The sequence below is a fragment of the Podarcis muralis genome, chromosome 3 (assembly GCF_964188315.1).
Source record: "Podarcis muralis chromosome 3, rPodMur119.hap1.1, whole genome shotgun sequence".
Classification (NCBI taxonomy): domain Eukaryota; kingdom Metazoa; phylum Chordata; class Lepidosauria; order Squamata; family Lacertidae; genus Podarcis; species Podarcis muralis.
Genome location: NC_135657.1, coordinates 2,582,721 through 2,606,549, shown reverse-complemented (window position 1 = coordinate 2,606,549; position 23,829 = coordinate 2,582,721). Strand labels below are relative to the sequence as shown.

The window sequence follows — 23,829 nt, the reverse complement described above, 5'->3', positions numbered from 1 at the left end:
GTCCCACCTGCAGAGCGCCCCCCCCCCCAGGGGAAATCAAAAGATGCATTTCTTGGGGGCTGAATCTGATGCCCCTGTGGATCCTGCCACCCAAGGTGGGCACTGCCCCTTGCCTCATGAGTGGGCTGGCCCACCTGATGATCTCTGTCCAGCGTGGCAGGGAAGGAAGAGACAGGGAGGGTGGGAAGATGAGCAGAGGGGAAGGAAGGCATTGAGTGGGGGGCAGCGTGGAACACACAGCAAGGTTTCCCCGAGGCGTCTAGGCAACGCATGCATACCCCCCAACATTTCTCCTGTGAAAAGTGGGATGTCCTGTTCCATCATCAACATCATCGTCATCAAATTATTTATAACCCAACCTTTGCACTGGGTTTCTCCAGCCACTCTGGGCGGCTTCCAACATGTAAAAAAACAGAATAAAAGAGCAAACATTTTTTTTGAAAAAAACACCCCTATACAGGACTGCCTTCAGATGCCTTCCAAAGGGTGTAATATTTCTTATCTCCTTGGCTCGGAAGTCACATAACTTCATAGCCTCCAACATTCCTCCGGTGGACATGCAAGAAGAAGCGAGCAACATTTCTGGGATCAAGTGAGAAACTGGGATGGTTTCTGTAAATGCAGGACTGTCCCTGGAAAATAGGGAGACTTGTAGGCATGGGCATAGCCAGTGGGGGCAGGGGGTGGTTCCCCCACCCCAGATCAAGGAAAACAATGGAAATACTTATCTAACTGCCCCCCTAACAAAAGTTCTTTCCTTCCAACAAAGTCTTGACCCCACCCCTGCAAACATTAATCCTGGCTACACCCATGTTTGGGGGGTCTGGTGATGCTGCAGAGGATCCTGCCCAATCTGGGACATGGTTTCCCTGCTCACACTCTGCCTTCAGAGCAGGTGTATTATCGCATTTTCACAACCTGCTAGAAACAGAAAGAATACAGGAGGCCCACACACAACGACGACGACAACAACAATCACTCTTCTCTCTCTCTCTTTTTTTTTTGTTAATATTTTTTATTAATTTCCATCAAGAAAAATACATATCGCAACCACATTGCAACTTAACAAATTATCTCCTTTTTGGACTTCCTTCAGCCTCTCTGACAACCATCCGAATTGGACTTTTTAATTACACATTTCCTAAATTTTCTATTGCCTTTTAACATACCCTTCCCCACCTGTTTTCCTTTCTTACACTATTTCTTAGGTTTTTACAGAGCTTCTTTAAATGCCACTAACGTTATTTCATTATCACTTATACATCCCCAATACTCCACTAGCTTTCCCCAGTCCTCGATGAACTTTTGATCTCGTAGGTATCTGATCTTCCCTGTCAGTTTATCAAGTTCTGCATAGTCCATCAGCTTCTTTTTTATATATATAAGATATTTATTAACCTTTTTTTTCAAGGAAAGACATAAATTTACAAAATATAAGAAATAAAAACAGAGAGTTACAAAAATAACAAGAAAACATAGAAAATAGGAAGAAATAAATACATGTATTTTTTAAAAAAATACATAGAAAATACATACAAAATACAAAAAGCAAAATAGCTAAGAAAAAACGTTTAAAAACAAATCCAGTTTTCAATATCTATAAACTCATTTGCTTATTTTCCTGACTTCCTCACACCTCCCCTTTTTGTATTCCCATTTATATAATCGATTCAGCAAATCCTTACCCTCTTTCATTAATTTTAACTTTAGATCTTAACCTATTATAACAATATATTTTCATCCATTATCAATCCGTATTTACATATTCTTATTAATCTTATTGCCAATACCACTTATTTTCAATCCAACATCATTTTAACATTCATTAATTTTACAGTATTTCCGCAAGTATTCTTTAAATTTCTTCCAATCTTCTTCCACCGACTCTTCTCCCAGGTCTCGGATTCTGCCAGTCATTTCTGCCAATTCCATGTAGTCTATCACCTTCGTCTGCCACTCTTCCAGTGTGGGTAATTCTTGTGTCTTCCAATACTTTGCAATCAGTATCCTTGCTGCTGTTGTTGCGTACATAAAAAAAGTTCTATCCTTCTTTGGCACCAATTGGCCGACTATGCCCAAGAGGAAGGCCTCTGGTTTCTTCAGGAAGGTATATTTAAATACCTTTTTCATTCCATTATAGATCATCTCCCAGAAAGCCTTGATCTTTGGGCACGTCCACCAAAGGTGAAAGAATGTACCTTCAGTTTCCTTACACTTCCAACAATTGTTATCGGGCAAATGATAGATTTTTGCAAGCTTGACTGGTGTCATGTACCACCTGTATATCATTTTCATAATATTCTCTCTTAAGGCATTGCTGCATAGTCCATCAGCTTCATTCTCCACTCCTCCAATGTTGGTACTTGTTCCTGTTTCCATTTCTGGGCCAATAATATTCTTGCCGCTGTTACTGCATATTGGAAAAGTTTACAATCCTTTCTATTTATTTCATTTCCTATAATTCCTAGAAGAAAGGCCTCTGGTTTCTTAACAAATGTATATTTCAACATTTTTTTCAATTCATTATGTATCAATTCCCAGAAGTTCTTCACTTTCTTACATTCCCACCACATATGATAAAAAGTGCCATCCTTTTCATTTCCAACATTTCTTGCATGTTTTATACATTTTTGCTAGTTTTACCGGTGTAATATACCATCTATAAATAATTTTCATAACATTTTCTTTTAACGCAGTACATGCGGTAAATTTAATATTTTCATTCCATAGTTTAGTCCAGTCTTTAAATTTTATATTATATCCAAAGTCTCTGGCCCATTGTATCATAACAGATTTAACTTCTTCATCTTTTGTATGCCATTCCAGCAATATCTTATACATTTTAGATAAAATTCTATATTCATTATTTATTATTTCTGTTTGAAATTTTGAATCATTCTCTATATATCCATATTCCTTAAGATCCTTTTTAAACATTTCATTTATTTGAAAATAATGCAACCAATCATATACATACTCTTTTACTTCTTCATAGGGTTTCATTTTCCATTTCCCCCCTTCCTTTACAATCAGATTTCCATATGTAATCCAATTCCTTCTCATATTGATTTTTTTAACACTCATAACCTCTAATGGAGATAACCAGTGCGGAGTTTTTGGTTCGAGTAGGCTTTTATACCTATCCCATATTTCTATCAACGATCTTCGGAAAATGTGGTTCTCAAAACCTTTATGCATTTCCTTCTTTTCAAACCATAGATATGCGTGCCACCCAAATCTGTTGTCAACAATCACTCTTCTCTTCCCTATCAGCTAGGGGACGAGGATGGTGGAATGGCTCACCTATTACCGCAGAGGAGCCCTTCACTTCGTTCCAGCTCTTCCCACCTGACTTATTCTTTTGAGACGCTGATGAGGACATTCCAGTGCCCAGCGAAGGTCCTAGTACTACAAAGAAAGTTTTCTAAACTCCTCTGTTAAATTCAACCCCTCCGTGGGTCCAACCAGAAAACCCTCTCCTCTCCTCTTGCTTGCTAGCAACTTGGCACATCAGTAACCTGTGGGGTGTTGACACCTGGAGGTTTAGGCAAAAAGGTTACTCATCTTGTTGTTGACCAGGGAGTTCCCTTCATTCCTTCCAATTCTTGGGGTCCTGAGGCTTAGAATCTCGACTAGGACCTTCGCTGGCCACTGGAGTGTCCTCATCAGCATCTCAAAAGAATAAGGCAGGTAGGAAGAGCTGCAACTAAGAGGGATGCTACAGACAAATACATGAGCCATTGCACCATCCTCATCTCCTGGCTGATAAGCAGGAGAACAGTGGGGGGGGGGGGTTGTTTGTTGTTGTTATTGTTGTTGTTGTTTTTAAAGAGATTTATTAACGTTTCAAAATATTACAAAAATAAGAAAAAGAAAAAAAAGAAAATACAAAATACGGAAAAATAAAAACAGTTAAAAACAAATCAATCTTTCCATATCTTGTCTTTCGTTTGCTTGTTTCCCTGACCTCCTCACACCTCCCTTTTTTGTATTCCAGTTCAATTAGTTAATTCAGCAAATCCTTTCCCTCTTTGTTTTTATCTTAATCCTTTATCTTAATATATTATAGCTTTAGATTATCACCTGTTAACAATCCATTTTTACATATTCCTTTATAACATTGCTGCTAAAAACCACTTAACTTCATTCCGACATCATTCTAACATTCATTAATTTTGCAGTATTTCTGTAAATAGTCTTTAAATTTCTTCCAATCTTCTTCCACCGACTCTTCTCCCTGGTCTCGGATTCTGCCGGTCATTTCTGCCAGTTCCATATAGTCTATCACCTTCATCTGCCATACTTCCAGGGTGGGTAGATCTTGTGTCTTCCAATACTTTGCAATAAGTATTCTCGCTGCTGTTCTAGCATACATAAAGAAAGTTCTATCCTTCTTTGGCACCAATTGGCCAACCATGCCCAACATGATAACATGTTGTTGTTATCATGTAATTAGATTTCTAGATAACCCTTCAGCCAGCATGCTGTTGAGAGCCAGGATGGTGTAGTGGTTAAGAGCGGTGGACTCGTAATCTGGTGAACCGGGTTCGCTTCCCAACTCCTCCACATGCAGCTGCTGGGTGACCTTGGGCCAGTCACACTTCTCTGAAGTCTCAAAACCTCACTCACCTCACAGAGTGTTTGTTGTGGGGCAGGAAGGGAAAGGAGATTGTTAGCTGCTTTGAGGCTCATTAAGGGGAGTGAAAGGCGGGATATCAAGTCCAAGCTGTTCTTCATCTTCTTCATTTGAGGACCACAGCTCAGTTAAGAATTCAAAAACTGCAAAATACATATCTTATTAACAAACCAAAAAATAACACTCCACATATGTAAAAGACCATAGATTTTTTCATTAGCACAAGGCCTGGGAGAAGAGGAATTTGCCTGGCACCTAAAGGAGCAGAATGAGACTCCCGGGGAAGAGTATTCCACAAACAGGGAGCCACCACAGAAAAGACCTCTTCTCACAGTGCTGCCCTCCAGACTTCTTGAGAAGGGGGCACATGAAGAAGGGCTTCTGATGATGATCTCAGGGTCCAGGTCAGTTCAGGTGGGAAGAGGCCATCCTTGAGATTCTGTGGTCCAGAGCCCAGGTGGAGTGTGAGAGCGGAGTTGGAAGCAGCCTGGAAGCCGGAGGCACAGATTCCTGTTTCCTGTGTAGGGGATCCAAAGCTGTGAGGAACTGAGAAGGATGATTTGGGGGGTGTTAATGCTGTGACCCCATCCACTTTATCCTCATGCTCTCTCTATATGTTTAAAACAAACCTATATCTCCTAAAGACACCAAAGTCTCCACTCACCTTCAAGGAAACGGAACTCTTGGCAAACACTGAAATTCCTGGGTTTTCTCCATGCTTAGCAATTTGGGTACAGTGTAACAATATTTTTCAAGGAATCCTCACATGTGTTATTTGCCCCTTTTCTCCAGTACCATCCCTGAATTTGTTTGCATGGCAAGGGATGTCGTTGACCTTGCTGCTCCCCAATCCCATGCACTGTCCCCCAATATCACCTTCTGATCTGGGCTCATTCCCAAGTTCACTGGGCTGCATCTGGCAGTTGCTTCACCCAACTTAGCTGCCTGTGTGCGTCCGATGGAGCAACGCTTGTCCGTTAACTTGAAGCAAGACCAGGTGGGGAAATGGGACTTAGCCCTGTGACCACAGATTCCCCACCTTGCCTGCTGGGTTTGAACTTCAGGCTCTTGGGAAAGGATGGGAAAGGATGCTGCAGACATCTCATGGGGCCCATGTCTGTTGAGACTGCAAAAGACCAGCAACTGCCTGCTAAATGTTACAGGCACTGCCCAGACCAACAGCTCACAACTGGCACTGATACTTCTCCCCTTTCTGGAGAGCATGGAAGGGCAACAGAATCATTTGGTGCTGGACCGATGGGGTTGTATCCAAGGCCACAGATGTCCAGTTGTGGATGGGAATCCTAGCTCTTGTCCCCTGCAGACCCCACCCATTGCATCCTCAAAATCTATTCCAAGGTATTGGGCAATGTGGGATAATACCCTCCAGATCAGCTTTGGGTGGTGCCCAGGGAGAGGATGCAGAACTCAGTTTGTGAAGTTGGGGACAACCTGTTGAGTTGGAGAGGGTGGTGAGGAAGCCCAAGCGAAAATGTTTCCATAAGATTCTCAGGACTGATCCTGAGAAGAGCCCTGCAGCTGGGTGAGGCCAAAGGCCCTTCTAGTTGGGCCCCCAAGCAGGTGTGGTGTTGGGAGATTACCTGGCTCTTGGGCATGGACTGCATGAGAACACCTCCATCAGGGCTGGACTATTTCCCCAAAAAACGTTTTGTACCTCAGCTGAATGTACTTTCTGCAACTATGCATGATTTGGAACAGAGCTGTCCTTCCAAGTGTTCTCCTTCCATGATTTCCGCAAGGCAGTTCAATCAAGTAATTTCCACCGAAACACATACAGTGGTGTAATATGTATCCATAGGGGTGAAATAGCATGCAAAAATGTGGGGGGGGGGGGAGCCTTGCTGCCGGGACCCTGGCCCCATGCTGAATGGCCGCCCAGCCAGTGTTGACGGGGGGGGGGGTCACCTGCCATGAGCAGCCATGGCCAGACAGGCTCCCCCCTTGGTGTGGGCATGTGAGGAGGGAGCACAGCACAGCCTGTGAACCCGCGGTGCCCCATGCCTGCCTAGCAGTGATTGGGTCTATAGGTGGGCTAGCGGGAAGGGTTTTGTTCACCCTCTGCACCCAGGCCCTCGTCCCACCGGCAGAGCTCCCCCCCCCAAGGGGAAATCAAAAGATGCCATGCCACTGTGAGCAGAGAGCAAGACACAAACCAACAGATTCACTTTCTGAGTTGTTCAACAGTGGAAGGGAGCCCTTCAGAAGGTGCCTGATTCTCCTTTGCTGGAGGTTGGATGGGCACCTGTCAGGGATGTTATAGCTTTGATGCCTGCACTGCAGGGGGGTGGACTTGATGATCCTTGGTGTCCCTTCTGTGAAGCTACCATTCTATGGTCTTTGGCTGCTCCTTGGCACATGAAGCTCAGAGCTTGCCACATCCATCCTGCAAACAACGGTTGGCATCCCACAAGATTTCATCAGTCCTCCAGCCAACTATAAGTAGGGGGACCTCTCCTTCCCCTGGCAATTGCTCTTCCACTTGGCTTCTGGTACCTCCAGGATTCCCACCAACCTCCAGCCATGAAGATCTTCTGCCTCCTCTCTGTTGCCGTCCTCTTCTTGATGCTGGTGGCTCCAGGTACGGCCTTCTTCTCAGATGCTTCTTCTCTGAGCTCCACAACTCTCAGCTTTATTCACTTTAAACCTGCCTCTGAGCACCGCTTGGTGTGACTCCCAAAGAGGTGGGATCTTGCCCCTCTGTCCTCCTGGAAAATATCCCAAATGGGGCTTCAGGTGGACCCTGGGAGAAGAGGATGCTGGACTTGATGGGCCCCCTTTGGCCAGATCCACCAGCCAGTCTCTTCTTATTACCTCATTTATGTGATCCATGGAAGCTCTTCCTTTCAAATCTGTAATAATGCGCTTCAGTAAACTCAGCTTTGTGGTGGGTAAAAGAACGGCCCAGTTTCCTGGGCAAGGGGGCTTCTCTCTCCCTGTTTGCCAGTGGTCACCCAGGGAAGGCAGTGACACTGACACAGCCTTCCCAACCACCTTGGCTCAGACCCTGTCCTGAAGGTACAGGGAGGCAGCAGAAGGGACTGAATCTCTGCTCCAGCCCTGCATTCTTCCTGCACCAGCTTTCCCCAACCTGGTGCCCTCCAGGTGTCCAAGCCAGCGGGGCCATGGTGGAAGATGTTATGGAAGGTTTAGAAGGACAGTCCTGTGAGACATAGCCTTCAAAGTCTTCTTTTTCTTCCTCCAGATTTCACCAGAGGCCAACGTCCTTGCCTTCAGAGATGTCAACAGCAGGGAGGGATACTGCAAAATGTTAGGTGCCGGCGGCCCCTAACGCTACTATTTTATTGTCCTATGCGTCCCTTGGTGTGCTGCCGTAGAAGTGAGTTAAATCAAATCTTAGTTTTCATCGAAAATTTGTCAGCTATGTTTCATGCATGTGACTCATCTCTCTGTCTCCCCCCCCCCCACTCCACTTCTCTCTTAATCTTTACATTCACTGTGAGTTGGAACAATATTAGTGTGCACACTGGGGGGTGACAACCCTTTCCTCTCCCCTTGCCGTCCCCATAAAAGGTCTCCAACCCTCTTAGCCACAACTCCCATTAATGCCTCCATTGGCTGAAAGAACAGCTCTTCATGGCATGAGGGGGTGGGGGCTCAGTCACTGACCCTCCTCAAATAGCAAAGGCAACCTGTGTGAAACGTCCCTGTGAAGGAGGTTATTGAATCACAGAATTGCAGAGTTGGAAGGGAAAGAGTTCAATGCACAGCAACACAATGATCTCCTCAAATGTGTCCTCTCCTGGGGTTGCTATTTGCATAAAGAAGAAGAAGGAAAAAGAACCACATTAGAAGCAAAGTGTGTATGGCAGCCAAGCCCTGCTCAAATCCCCCCAAGTGCATACAGGAAATTCCCAGAAGTCTCTCTTACATTCATAGAATAGAAATGTAGCGTTGAGAGGGACTGAAGGGGTCATCTAGTCCAACCCTCTGCAATGCAGACCCTCTGTGTGCAGTTTGAACTCTGACAACAGCAGCTCTTCTGCCTCCCAATTGGAGTCACTGGTCTGGGTTTTCAGAGCCACTACCAGCACCGGTTTTAATAGTGTTTTCTCTCACAGGATACTAACTCTGCAGATCTCCAGTGCAAGACCTCTGGTGAAAGGAAGACCACCCTGCTCTCCTCTGATGTGCAGCTGCCTCGACTGCACCCCCATCTCTGCTGGGGAAGAAACCGCTTTGCTTGATGCTGCTGATGGCGATGCTGGGAAGGAGTCAAGAGGGAGCCGTCCTGTCTGCCTGTCTACTCACGAGTAAGCCCACTGTGGCCAGTGGGCCCTGACTCGTTAGTAAATGGGTTCGGGATTGGAGCTTGGATTTGGTTTGCCTGCAAAAATGCTTTAGCTTCTTCTTTTTAATAAATGCAAGCATTGGAAACCTTTGTGTTGGTTCATGTTGTGAAAACGTGTGCTGGGTTGAGGAGACTTTTTTGGTCATGCTCTCAGCCCCTTTCTCTCTCTCTCTCTCTCTCTCTCTGCCAGTCAGTGGTGCCATCCAGGCTTTGTGGTTCTTTTCCAAACATGGCTTTGCACAAGGGCATTTCTCACTTTGTAGGCCCCCACCTCTCCCAGGGGTCTCCCTGCCCCTCCTCCTGCCCCTTTCTCTGTCTCTCCCCTCCAACTGTCCTGCTTCCTTGGGCAGCTGCACAGAGAAGGATGTTTCACAAACAGGAATTGAGCAGAGCCGGAAAAGTTTGGGGACATATGCTGCAACATTTCTCCAATGAAAATAGGGACATTCTATTCAATAGTAGTAGTAGGAGTAGTAGTAGTAGTAGTAGTGGTAGTAGTAGTAGTAGTAGTAATACTCCACCCATCTGACTAGGTTGCCCCAGCCACTATGTGTGGCTCAAATATATATACAAAAACATCACAACACATTAAACATTAAAAGACATTCATATACAGGATTGCCTTCCGATGGCTCAGGGGTCAAATAACTCCACACCCTCCAACATTTCTCTGATGGAAACGGGGAGGCCCTTAGGAAAAGTGGGACATTCTGAGATCAAGTCAGATCAACTGGGAGAGCTTCTTTAAATCCAGGACTGTCCCTGGAAGATGGGGACACTTGGAGGGTTGGAGGGGCATGGAGGAAGATGGGGGTGATGAAGGAGAAGGGGGGAAGGGAGAGCCTTGTGGACAGGATCAGCCCAAGACATTTGAGACCCTGAGGCAAACCACAAAATGGTGCTTTCCAGCCCCCACCCAGCCCCTACCCAGGGAAGAAGGGGTGAGTTGACATCTACATTAGGATCAAGGGGGAGAATATCAGCAACGCCTCCAAGTCCCCAAGATGCATTTCTTCGAGGATGAAACTGATGCCCCTATGGATCCTGCCACCCAAGTTGGGCACTGCCCCTTGCCTCATGAGTGGGCTGGCCCACCTGATGATCTTTGTCCTGTGTGGCAGGGAAGGAAGAGATGGGGAGGATGGGACACAGAGCTTTGAAGAAGGAAGGCGATGGGTGGGAGGCAGCGTGGCCCACACAGCAAGGTTTTCCCCAGGCTTCGAGGCAAGGCATGCATACCCCCCCAACATTTCTCCAGTGAAAAGAGGGATGTCCTGTTCCATCATCATCATCATCATCATTATATTATTTATACTGGGTTGCTCCAGCATGTAGATCTCTGTCTTGTGTGGCAGGGAAGGAAGTTTGGATGCATGGAAAGGGATGTCTTTGACCTTGCTGCTCCCCAATCCCATGCATTGTCCCCCAATATCGCTGCCTGTGGGCATCCGATGGAGCAACGCTTGTCCGTTAACTTGAAGCAAGACCAGGTGGGGAAATGGGATTTAGCCCTGTGACCACAGGTTCCCCACCTTGACTGCTGGGTTTGAACTTCAGGCTCTTGGGAAAGGATGCTGAAGACATCTCATGGGGCCCATCTCTGTGAAGATTGCAAAAGACCAGCAACTGCCTGCTAAATGTTACAGGCACTGCCCAGACCAGCAGCTCACAACTGGCACTGATACTTCTCCCCTTTCTCCAAAATTAAATAGAAAAGCCTTGTCCTCACTTTGGGTGCCCACTTTTTGTATTTCCCCCCATATATTCACAACAATGCACAGAATTTTAAACCAGTGTCAGCCAGAACTATTGAAACAAAGCATCCAGAAAGCAACCCAAATACCATAAAAGCAGCACAACACACACACAAACACACACACTCACAAATAGACAGCAGGGCAGTGCACAAAGAGTGTCCAGGAAAAGAGAAGGTCAAGGCTGCTTTTCCCTTGGAAAGATGGATCTGGAGAGCATGGAAGGGCAATAGAATTATTTGGTGCTGGACCGATGGGGTTGTATCCAAGGCCACAGATGTCCAGTTGTGGATGGGAATCCCAGCTCTTGTCCCCTGCAGACCCCACCCATTGCATCCTCAAAATCTATTCCAAGGTATTAGGCAACGTGGGAAAATAGCCTCCAGGTTTTGGTGGTGCCTAGGGAGAGGAGAGGATGCAGAACTCAGTTTGTGAAGCTGGGGACAACCTGTTAAGTTGGAGAGGGTGGTGAGCAAGTCCAAGCAGAAATGTTGGCACAAGATATGGATCTGCAGGACTGAGCCTGAGAAGAGCCCTGCAGCTGGGTGAGGCCAAAGGCCCTTCTAGTTGGGCCCCCAAGCAGGTGTGGTGTTGGGAGATTACCTGGCTCTTGGGCATGGACTGCATGAGAACACCTCCATCAGGGCTGGACTATTTCCCCAAAAAACGTTTTGCACCTCAGCTGCATGTACTTTCCGCAACTATGCATGATTTGGAACAGAGCTGTCCTTCCAAGTGTTCTCCTTCTATGAATTCCGCAAGGCAGTTCAATCAAGTAATGTCCACCAAAACACATACAGTGGTGTAATATGTACCCACATGGGTGAAAATAGCATGCTTAAATGGGGGGGGGGGGGCCTTGCTGCCGGGACCCTGGTCCCATGCTGAATGGCCGCCCAGCCAGTGTTGGCGGGGGGGGGGGGGTCACCTGCCAGGAGCAGCCGTGGCCAGGCAGGCTCCCCCCTTGGTGTGGGAAGGTGAGGTGGGAGCACAGCACGGCCCTGTGAACCCTCAGTGCCCCATGCCTGCCTAGCAGTGATGGGGTCTAGAGTTGGGCTAGCGGGAAGGGTTTTGTTCACCCCCCTGCACCCAGGCCCTCGTCCCACCTGCAGAGCGCCCCCCCCAGGGGAAATCAAAAGATGCTGTGCCTCTGTGAGCAGAGAGCAAGACACAAACCAACAGATTCACTTTCTGAGTTGTTCAACAGTGGAAGGGAGCCCATCAGAAGGTGCCTGATTCTCCTTTGCCGGAGGATGGATGGGCACCTGTCAGAGATGCTATAGCTGTGATGCCAGCATTGCAGGGGTTGAATTTGATGATCCTTGGTGTCCCTTCTGTGAACCTATGATTCTGTGGTCTTTGGCTGCTCCTTGGCACATGCCTCTCAGGGCTTGCCACATCCATCCTGCAAACGGTTGGCATCCCACAAGATTTCATCAGTCCTCCAGCCAACTATAAGTAGGGGGACCTCTCCTTCCCCTGGCAATTGCTCTTCCACTTGGCTTCTGGTACCTCCAGGATTCCCACCAACCTCCAGCCATGAAGATCTTTTGCCTCCTCTCTGTGGCCGTCCTCTTCTTGATGCTGCTGGCTCCAGGTATGGCCTTCTTCTCACATGTTTCTTCTCTGAGCAGCTTCACAGCTCTCCGCTGTATTCAATTTAAACCTGCCTCTGAGCACCACTTGCAGTGACTCCCAAAGAGGTGGGATCTTGCCCCTCTGTCCTCCTGGAGAGTTTCCCAAATGGGGCTTCAGGTTGGACCCTGGGAGAAGAGGATGCTGGACTAGATGGGCCCCTTTGGCAAGATCCATCGGTCAGACTCTTATTTACCTCATTTATGTGATCCATGGAAGCTCTTCCTTTCAAATCTGTAATAATGCGCTTCAGTAAACTCAGCTTTGTGGTGCATAAAAGAACGAGCCAGTTTCCTGGGCAAGGGGGCTTATCTCTCCCAGTTAGCCAGTGGTCACGCAGGGAAGCCAATGAATCTGACGCAGCCTTCCCTACCACCTTGGCTCAGACCCTGTCCTGGAAGTGCAGGGAGGCAGCAGAAGGCACTGGCTCTCTGCTCCAGCCCTGCATTCTTCCTGCACCAGATTTCCCCAACCTGGTGCCCTCCAGGTGTCCAAGCCAGCAGGGCCAAGGTGGAAGAAGTTGTGGAAGGTGCAGAAGGTCAGTCCTGAGAGACAGAGCCTTCAAAGTCTTCTTTTTCTTCATCCAGATTTCACCAGAGCCCAATGTAATTGCATTCAGAGATGTCAACAGCAGAGAGGGACACTGCAATCTCGTAGGTGCTGGCCGCCCCGAAGGATACTTTTTCAGTGTGGCCGCCAATGGTGTTGCAGTAGACGTGAGTTAAATCAAATCTTCGTTTTCCTCGAAATTTAGTCAGTTGTGTTTCATGACTCCAAATGCATGTGACGCATCTCTCTGTCTCCCCCCCACTCCACTTCTCTCTTAATCTTTACATCCACTGTGAGTTGGAGCAATATTAGTGTGCACACTGGGAGTTGTGACAACCCTGTCCTCTCCCCTTGCTGCCCCTATGAAAGCTCTTTGACCCCTCAGCCACAACTCCCCTTAGCCTCCCTTGGCTGAAAGAACAGCTCTTCCTAGTGTGAGAGGGTGGGGGCTCAGTTGCTGACCCTCCTCAAATACAAAGGCAACCTGTGTGAAACGTCCCTGTGAAGGTGGTTATTGAATCACAAAATTGTAGAGTTGGAAGGGAAAGAGTTAAATGCACACCAGCACGCACCAACACAATGATCTGCTCAAATGTGTCCTCTCCTGGGGTTGCTCTTCACATAAAGAAGAAGGAAAAAGAACCATATTAGAAAAAAGTGTGTGTGGCAGCCAAGCCCTGCTCAAATCCCCCCAAGTGCATATATGAAATGCCCAGAAGTCTCTCTTACAATCATAGAATAGAAATGTAGCATTGGGATGCACCAAGGGGTCAATTAGTCCAACCCTCTGCAAAACAGACCCTCTGTGTGCTGTTTGAACTCTGACAACAGCAGCTCTTCTGCCTCCCAGTTGGAGTCACTAGTTTGGGTTTTCTGAACCACCACCAACACCCATTTTCACAATGTTTCCTCTCACAGACAAATAACTCTGCGGATCTCCGGTGCAAGACCTCTGGTGAAAGGAAGACCACCCTGCTCTCCTCTGATGTGCAGCTGCCTCGACTGCACCCCCATCTCTGCTGGGGAAGAAACCGCTTTGCTTGATGCTGCTGAAGGTGATGCTGGGAAGGAGTCGAGAGGGAGCCATCCTGTCTGCCTGTCTACTCATGAGTAAGCCCACAGTGGCCAGTGGGTCCTGACTCCTTAGTAAGTGGGCTCGGGATTGGAGCTTGGATTTGGTTTGCCTGCAAAAATGCTTTAGCTTTTTCTTTTTAATAAATGCAAGCATTGGAAACCTTTGTGTTGGTTCATGTTGTGAAAACGTCTGCTGGGTTGAGGGGATATTTTTCTCAGCCTCACTCTGGTGAACCGGGTTCGCTTCCCCACTCCTCTACATGCAGCTGCTGAGTGACCTTGGGCCAGTCACACTTCTTTGAAGTCTCTCAGTCCCACTCACCTCACAGAGTGTTTGTTGTGGGAGAGGAAGGGAAAGGAGATTGTTAGCTGCTTTGAGGCTGATTAAGGGGAGTGAAAGGTGGGATATCAAGTCCAAGCTGTTCTTTATCTGAGGACCACAGCTCAGTTAAAAATTCAAAAACTGCAAAATACACATCATATTAACAAACCAAACAATAACACCCCACACATATAAAAGACTGTACATTTTTTCATTAGCACAAGGCCTGGGAGAAGAGGAATTTGCCTGACAGCTAAAGGAGCAGAATGAGACTCCCAGGGAAGAGTATTCCACAAACAGGGAGCCACCACAGAAAAGGCCTCTTCTCACAGTGCTGCCTTAAATACCTCTCGCAAAGGAGGCACATGAAGAAGGGCTTCTGATGATATTCTCAGGGTCCAGGTCATTTCATATGGGGAGGGTCCATCCTTGAGATTCTATGGTCCTGAGCCCATGTGGAGTGTGAGAGCCGAGTTGGAAGCAGCCTGGAAGCTGGAGACACAGGTTCCTGTTCCCTGTGTAGGTGATCCAAAGCTGTGAGGAACTGAGAAGGATGATTTGGGGGGTGTTAATGCTGTGACCCCATCCATTTTATGCTCAGGCTCTCTCTACATGTTTAAAACAAACCCATATCTCCTAAAGACACCAAAGTCTCCGCTCACCTTCAAAAAACTCAAAGTCTGGGCAACACTGGAACTCCTGGGTTTTCTCCATGCTCAGCAATTTGGGTGCAGAGTAACAATATTTTCAATGAATTCTCAATTGTGTTATTTGCCCATTTTCTCCAGCTCCATCCCTGAATCTGTTGGCATGGCAAGGGATGTCTTTGACCTTGCTGCTCCCCACTCCCACCCACTGTCCCCCAATATCACCTTCTGATCTGGGCTCATTCCCAAGTTCACTGTGGTGAATCTGGCAGTTGCTTCACCCAACTTTGCTGCCTGTGGGCATCCGATGGAGCAACGCTTGTCCGTTAACTTGAAGCAAGACCAGGTGGGGAAATGGGACTTAGCCCTGTTACCCCAGTTTCCCCACCTTGGCTGCTGGGTTTGAACTTCAGGCTCTTGGGAAAGGATGCTGAAAACATCTCCTGGGGCCCATCTCTGTGGAGATTGCAAAAGACCAGCAACTGCCTCCTAAATATCACTGGGCAGGACACAGCTCAGACCAACATCTCAGAGCAAGCACCGATCCTTCTCTCACCTCCCCAAAATGAGATATAAAATATCTCTTTGTTGTCCCCTTCCTGGGAGCCACTGTGGGGACTTCCCAGTGTTGAGGGAGACCTCCGGCTCCCCCTACCCCGCAAGCCAGAAGGGCCACTGGCCAGGAGTAATGGGAGATGCAGTCCACAAATATCTGACAGTCCCAACACTAGCTGCCCCTTGAGTACAGTGCAGAGGGAACAGCAAGGAACGGTCAGCCCCCATAATAGAGCATGAAGGGGAAGGGAAGACATCTCAAGATTCTGGATATGGATTTATTGAGGAGCTTGTGGCCTTTCCTTCACTGGAGCTGGGGTGGGATGGCCATCTGTCCTTGATGCTTTAGTTGAGTTTCCTGCATTGAAGGGGCTTGAACTGGATGACCCTCAGGGTCCCTCCTCACTCTACAATTTTATGATTTATCCCTGACTGTAGGAGGGCCTAAGATGATGATCTCAGGATCCAAGTCTGTACACATGGGGAGAGGTGGCATTGGAGGTAAAGGTGTCCTGAGCCAGTTTGAGTGTTTTGCAGGAACAGGTTGGAAGCTAGAGGCACAGAGATTGTCTTGCTGTGTACCAAATCCATAGCTCTGACTGAGAAGGAGGATTTTTTTGAGGGGTGTGTGTGTTAATGCTTTGAAGCCCTGCATTTTATGCTCAGGCTGTCTATATGTGTAGATAACACCAGATATCCAAACGACAGCACAGCCTCCGCTGACCTTCATTCCAAGGAAACCAAACTCTGGGCAAGCGCAGAAACACGTGGATTTTCCCCCAGCTCAGAGATTTGGCTGCTGCGTAACAATATTTTCAAGGAACCTGAAATGTGCTTTTTTGCACCTTTTCTCCAGCTCCATCCCTCAATCTGTTTGCATGTCTCTGGCATTGCTGCTCCCCACTCCCACCCACTGTCCCCCAATATGACCTTCTGATCTGGGCTCATTCCCAAGTTCAATAGGCTGAATCTGGCAGTTGCTTCACCCAACTTTGCTGCCTGTGGGCATCCGATGGAGCAACCCTTCTCCGTTAACTTGAAGCAAGACCAGGTGGGGAAATGGGACTTAGCCCTGTGACCGCAGGTTCTCCACCTTCCCTGCTGGGTTTGAACTTCAGGCTCTTGGGAAAGGATGCTGAAAAGATCTCATGGGGCCCATCTCTGTGGAGATTGCAAAAGACCAGCAACTGCCTGCTAAATGTTACAGGAACAGCCCAGACCAACAGCTCACAACTGGCACTGATACTTCTCCCCTTTCTCCAAAATTAAATGGAAAAGCCTTGTCCTCACTTTGGGTGCCCACTTTTTGTGATTCCCACCATATAATCACAACAATGCACAGAATTTTTAATCAGTGTTAGCCAGCAATATTAAAACGAAGCATCGAAAAATGGAGAGATCTCCTTATGTGGAGATCTGAAGACCTAAGGATTACAAATTTGTTTAAGGTGGAAATTGGAGCTTTGGGGACATTTGGACTTGAAAGGAGTAAGAAACAAGATTCGGGCTCCACTTTTAAGTATGGAGGTCTGGCTGGAAGAAACATGGATCCTGTTGGGCCAGAGCTTCTCCGAGATTTGGTGTTCAATATTAAGGCCTATCAAAAAAACCGGCAGAGAGGAATTGAGAGAGAACCAAGAGCCTCGGATGTGAGATCTCCAGGCTGATAGTAGATTATGACTGATGGACATTTGTTGGGGACTGAAACCGGGAAAGGGGGTGGGTGGAGTTTGGGAATCCAAAGGGTGCATAACTATAATTTGTTCTGTTTTTATTTTGTTTTGTTATTTGTATGAAAATTGAGAAATTCGTGGAAGGGAATTTGGGTCGACTTTAGAAAAAATGTTCTAAGAATGAGTATTGATATATAAGTATTCATGTTTAAGTTTGGATAAGGCAAAATTGGTTTTTTAAAATGAACAAAATTAAATGAAAATAAGGTTAGCAAAAATAAATTGAGGAAATATGTTAAATTAAATTATTAAGTTAAAGTTGAGAAATAAGTAATAAGGATTTGCTGAGCTAATAATTTGAATTGGAATACAGTAAGGGAAGGTGTGGGGAGGTCTGAGAAATAAGTTAAAAGAAATAAGCAATTGAAATTTTATGTGTTTTTAATTGTTTTTAAGTTTTGTATTTTTGTATGTTTGTTATTTTTTGTTTACTTTTGTTTTTGTTTCATTATAGAAAATGCTAATAAATATTCATTAAAAAATAAAAATAAAACGAAGCATCAAGCAAGCAACACAAATACCTTAAAAACAGCACAACACACAAACACACACTCACAACTAGACAGAAGGGCAGTGCACAAAGAGTGTCCAGGAACAGAGAAGGTCAAGGTTGCTTTTCCCTTGGAAAGATGGATCTGGAGAGCATGGAAGGGCAATAGAATTATTTGGTGCTGGACCGATGGGGTTGTATCCAAGGCCACAGATGTCCAGTTGTGGATGGTAATCCCAGCTCTTGTCCCCTGCAGACCCCACCCATTGCATCCTCAAAATCTATTCCAAGGTATTGGGCAATGTGGGATAATACCCTCCAGATCAGCTTTGGGTGGTGCCGAGGGAGAGGAGAGGATGCAGAACTCAGTTTGTGAAGTTGGGGACAACCTGTTGAGTTGGAGAGGGTGGTGAGCAAGCCCAAGTGGAAATGTTTCCATAAGATTCTCAGGACTGATCCTGAGAAGAGCCCTGCAGCTGGGTGAGGCCAAAGGCCCTTCTTGTTGGACCCCCAAGCAGGTGTGGTGTTGGGAGATTACCTGGCTCTTGGGCATGGACTGCATGAGAACACCTCCATCAGGGCTGGACTATTTCCCCCAAAAATGTTTTGTACCTCAGCTGCATGCACTTTCCGCAACTATGCATGATTTGGAACAGAGCTGTCCTTCCAAGTGTTCTCCTTCCATGAATTCCGCAAGGCAGTTCAATCAAGTAATGTGCACCAAAACGCATACAGTGGTGTAATATGTATCCATATGGGTGAAATAGCATGCAAAAAGGGGGGGGGGAGCCTTGCTGCTGGGACCCTGGCCCCATGCTGAATGGCCGCCCAGCCAGTGTTGGCGGGGGGGGGTCACCTGCCAGGAGCAGCCGTGGCCAGACAGGCTCCCCCCTTGGTGTGGGCAGGTGAGGATGCAGCACAGCACGGCCCTGTGAACACTCGGTGCCCCATGCCTGCCTAGCAGTGATTGGGTCTAGAAGTGGGCTAGCCGGAAGGGTTTTGTTCACCCCCTGCACCCAGGCCCTGGTCCCACCTGCAGAGCTCCCCCCCCCAGGGGAAATCAAAAGATGCCATGCCACTGTGAGCAGAGAGCAAGACACAAACCAACAGATTCACTTTCTGAGTTGTTCAATGGTGGAATGGAGCCCTTCAGAAGGTGCCTGATTCTCCTTTGCAGGAAGATTTAAGCAGAGGTTGGATGGGCACCTGTCAGGGATGCTATAGCTGTGATGCCTGCACTGCAGGGGGATGGAATTGATGATCCTTGGTGTCCCTTCTGTGAAGCTACGATTCTATGGTCTTTGGCTGCTCCTTGGCACATGAAGCTCAGAGCTTGCCACATCCATCCTGCAAACGACGGTTGGCATCCCACAAGATTTCATCAGTCCCCCAGGCACCTTTAAGTAGAGGGACCTCTCCTTCCCCTGGCAATTGCTCTTCCACTTGGCTTCTGGTACCTCCAGGATTCCCACCAACCTCCAGCCATGAAGATCTTCTGCCTCCTCTCTGTTGCCGTCCTCTTCTTGATGCTGCTGGCTCCAGGTATGGCCTTCTTCTCACATGCTTCTTCTCTGAGCAGCTTAACAGCTCTCTGCTTTACTCCTTTTAAACCTGCCTCTGAGCACCACTTGCAGTGACTCCCAAAGAGGTGGGATCTTGCCCCTCTGTCCTCCTGGAGAATATATACCAAATGGGACTTCAGGTAGACCCTGCGAGAAGAGGATGCTGGTCTGGATGGGCCCCATTTGGCCAGATCCACCAGCCAGTCTCTTCCTATTACCTAATTTATGTGATCCACGGAAGCTCTTCTTTCAAATCTGCAATAATGTGCTTCAGTAAACTCAGCTTTGCAATGGACAAAAGAACGGGACAGTTTCCTGGGCAAGGGGGCTTCTCTCTCCCAGTTTGCCAGTGGCCGCCCAGTGAAGCCAGTGACTCTGACGCAGCCTTCCCTACCACCTTGGCTCAGACCCTGTCCTGAAGGTGCAGGGAGGCAGTAGAAGGGACTGACTCCAGCATTACATTCTTCCTTTACCAGCTTTCCCCAACCTGGTGCCCTCCGGGTGTCCAAGCCAGCAGGGCCGTTGTGGAAGAAGTTGTGGAAGGTGTAGAAGGGCAGTCCTGTGAGACATAACCTTCAAAGTCTTCTTTTTCTTCCTCCAGATTTCACCAGAGGCCAACGTCCTTGCCTTCAGAGATGTCAACAGCAGGGAGGGAGACTGCAAAATGTTAGGTGCCGGCCCCAAACGCTACTATTTTATTGTCCTATGCGTCCCTTGGTGTGCTGCCGTAGAAGTGAGTTAAATCAAATCTTAGTTTTCATCGAAAATTTGTCAGCTATGTTTCATGCATGTGACTCATCTCTCTGTTTCCCCCCCACTCCACTTCTCTCTTAATCTTTACATCCACTGTGAGTTGGAACAATATTAGTGTGCACACTGGGGGGTGACAACCCTGTCCTCTCCCCTTGCTGCCCCCATGAAAGGTCTCCAACCCTCTCAGCCACAACTCCCCTTAGCCTCCCTTGGCTGAAAGAACAGCTCTTCCTGGTGTGAGAGGGTGGGGGCTCAGTCGCTGACCCTCCTCAAATAGCAAAGGCAACCTGTGTGAAACGTCCCTGTGAATCACAGAATTGCAGAGTTGGAAGGGAAAGAGTTCAATGCAGAGCAACACAATGATCTCCTCAAATGTGTCCTCTCCTGGGGTTGCTGTTCACATAAAGAAGAAGAAGGAAAAAGAAGCACATTAGAAACAAATTGTGTATGGCAGCCAAGCTCCACTCAAATTCCCCCAAGTGCATACATGAAATGCTCAGAGGTCTCTCCTACAATCATAGAATAGAAATGTAGCATTGGGAGGGACCTAAGGGGTCATCTAGTCCAACCCTCAGCAAGACAGACCCTCTGTGTGCATTTTGTTTTTTGTTTTTTTTTATAAATTTTTTATTGCGTTTCTTTTCATAATTTTGAACATTCCAATACAAAATAGGTCAAATACAAGAAACAATTTTTTGATTTTTCTTAACAAAGGAAAAAGAAAGGAAAAAAGAAAGAAAAAACCATTGTACTTCCTCACACCTTCCAAATCTGCATTCTTTGTAATATCAATGTCAGCAATTTGTTACCTTATTTCAAACCTTGTTACAACTTTCAATTATTATGTATCCATATTCAATATATTGTATCTCAAATTTGATATCTTTAAAATAAACATGATATGTTTGGTTCACCTTGTCCTCTTTTCTCTTTTATCACCTATTTTGCCATTTACTTTATCATATTTGCTAAAGCATAACATTTTCAATAACATGCACTATCTTAGGATTCATACAACTTATAATATTTTTGCAAATAGTCTTTAAATTTTTTCCAATCCGCCTCAACCGATTCCTCCTCCAAATCTCGGATTCTGCCGGTCATTTCAGCTAACTCCATGTAGTCCATCAACTGCGTCTGCCATTCCTCCAACGTGGGTAAATCTTGTGTCTTCCAGTTCTTTGTGATGAGTATTCTTGCTGCTGTGCTGGCATACATAAACAACGTTCTGTCTTTCTTTGACACTTTCTGGTCTACCATGCCCAGCAGGAAGGCCTCTGGATTCTTAGGGAAGGTATACCTAAATACCTTTTTCAATTCATTATAAATCATTTCCCAGAAGGCCTTCACTTTTGGGCAGGTCCCCTCTGTGTGCATTTTGAACTCTGACAACAGCAGCTCTTCTGCCTCCCAGTTGGAGTCACTGGTTTGGGTTTTCTGAACCACCACCAACACCCATTTTAACAGTGTCTCCTCCTCTCACAGTCAGGTAACTCTGCAGATCTCCGGTGCAAGACCTCTGGTGAAAGGAAGACCACCCTGCTCTCCTCTGATGTGCAGCTGCCTCGACTGCACCCCCATCTCTGCTGGGGAAGAAACCACTTTGCTTGATGCTGCTGAAGGCGATGCTGGGAAGGAGTCAAGAGGGAGCCATCCTGTCTGCCTGTCTACTCACGAGTAAGCCCCACTGTGGCCAGTGGGTCCTGACTCCTTAGTAAATGGGCTCGGGATTGGAGCTTGGATTTGGTTTGCCTGCAAAAATGCTTTAGATTCTTCTTTTTAATAAATGCAAGCATTGGAAACCTTTGTGTTGGTTCATGGTGTGGAAACGTCTGCTGGGTAGTGGGGATATTTTTGGTCATGCTCTCAGACCCTTTCTCTCTCTCTCTCTCTCTCTCTCTCTCTCTCTCTCTCTCTCTGCCAGTCAGTGGTGCCATCCAGGCTTTGTGGTTGCTTTTCCAAACATGGCTTTGCACAAGGGCATTTCTCACTTTGTAGGCCCCCACCTCTCCCAGGGGTCTCCCTGCCCCTCCTCCTGCCCCTTTCTCTTTCTTTTTTTTAATAAATTTTTATTCATATTTGCACATATATACAGAAAAAACATAAACAAAAAAATTCACCACATACCTTAAACAAATTATATCCACTTCACAAATCATAAATAAAATACATAACTAAGTTAATCTCAACTGAGCCTTGGACTTCCCTCCACTCCTTTGGTAAGTATCGAATAAATTATATAATCACGTACTTTTTAACTCTTTTACATAAGCTTTTCCCGCTGTTAGAGTTATTTCAACCCCGCCAGTGTCACCTGAGATTTAGATTCCATATACATTAAATATTTCTTCCAATTATCATGAAATTTCTGTTCGTCTTGGTCCCTTAATCTTGATATTCTATGAAGCTCCACATAGTTTAACATTTTAACCTGCCATTCATTTATATTGGGTATTACTTCTAATTTCCAATTTTGTGCTAACATCATTCTTGCAGCTGTCGTAGCATATAGAAACAAGGTCTTATCTTCTTTTTTAATTTCTTTACCGACCATTCCTAACAAAAAAGCTTCTGGCTTTTTGGGAAATGTATATTTCAAGATTTTTTAAAGTTCATTGTAAACCAATTCCCAAAAGCCTCTCACTTTGCAACACGTCCACCACATATGATAGAGGTCACCTTCTACCTCTCTACATTTCCAGCATCTTTTATCCTTCAACTTATAAATCTTCGCTAATTTCACTGGTGTGTGATACCACCTGTAGATCATTTTCCACAGGTTTTCCATTAATGCCGTGCATGCCGTAAATCTCATATTCCTGTTCCATAGTTCCAACCACCTCTCAAAATCAATGTTATATCCAATGTCTGTTGTTGTTGTTGTTGTTGTTTAGTCGTTTAGTCGTGTCCGACTCTTCGTGACCCCATGGACCAGAGCACGCCAGGCACTCCTGTCTTCCACTGCCTCCCGCAGTTTGGTCAGGCTCATGTTTGTAGCTTCGAGAGCACTATCCAACCATCTCATCCTCTGTCGTCCCCTTCTCCTAGTGCCCTCCATCTTTCCCAACATCAGGGTCTTTTCCAGGGAGTCTTCTCTTCTCATGAGGTGGCCAAAGTCTTGGAGCCTCAGCTTCAGGATCTGTCCTTCCAGTGAGCACTCAGGGCTGATTTCCTTAAGAATGGATGCGTTTGATCTTCTTGCAGTCCATGGGACTCTCAACAGTCTCCTCCAGCACCATAATTCAAAAGCATCAATTCTTCGGCGATCAGCCTTCTTTATGGTCCAGCTCTCACTTCCATACATCACTACTGGGAAAACCATGGCTTTAACTATACGGACCTTTGTTGGTAAGGTGATGTCTCTACTTTTTAAGATGTTGTCTAGATTTGCCATCACCTTTCTCCCAAGGAGCAGGCGTCTTTTAATTTCGTGACTGCTGTCACCATCTGCAGTGATCATGGAGCCCAAGAAAATAAAATCTCTCACTGCCTCCATTTCTTCCCCTTCTATTTGCCAGGAGGTGATGGGACCAGTGGCCATGATCTTCGTTTTTTTGATGTTGAACTTCAGACCATATTTTGCGCTCTCCTCTTTCACCCTCATTAAAAGGTTATTTAATTCCTCCTCACTTTCTGCCATCAAGGTTGTGTCATCTGCATATCTGAGGTTGTTGATATTTCTTCCGGCGATCTTAATCCCGGCTTGGGATTCATCCAGCCCAGCCTTTCGCATGATGAATTCTGCATATAAGTTAAATAAGCAGGGGGACAATATACAGCCTTGTCGTA

At 46.4% G+C, this 23,829-nt stretch overlaps 3 long non-coding RNA genes across 3 annotated transcripts; all 3 read left to right on the top strand.

Moving 5' to 3' along the window:
- Nucleotides 1–7,085: 7,085 nt before the first annotated feature.
- LOC144327132 (uncharacterized) lies at nt 7,086–8,998 on the top strand. The gene is made up of 3 exons (XR_013392036.1): nt 7,086–7,235; nt 7,860–7,994; nt 8,737–8,998. It is a non-coding gene; the product is annotated as an uncharacterized LOC144327132 (long non-coding RNA).
- A 3,234-nt stretch (nt 8,999–12,232) lies between these two features.
- On the top strand, nt 12,233–14,138 carry LOC144327131 (uncharacterized). The gene is made up of 3 exons (XR_013392035.1): nt 12,233–12,317; nt 12,943–13,071; nt 13,823–14,138. It is a non-coding gene; the product is annotated as an uncharacterized LOC144327131 (long non-coding RNA).
- Nucleotides 14,139–19,173: 5,035 nt separating this feature from the next.
- Nucleotides 19,174–21,842, top strand: LOC144327130 (uncharacterized). The gene is made up of 3 exons (XR_013392034.1): nt 19,174–19,267; nt 19,889–20,020; nt 21,526–21,842. It is a non-coding gene; the product is annotated as an uncharacterized LOC144327130 (long non-coding RNA).
- The last annotated feature ends 1,987 nt before the right edge of the window (nt 21,843–23,829 follow it).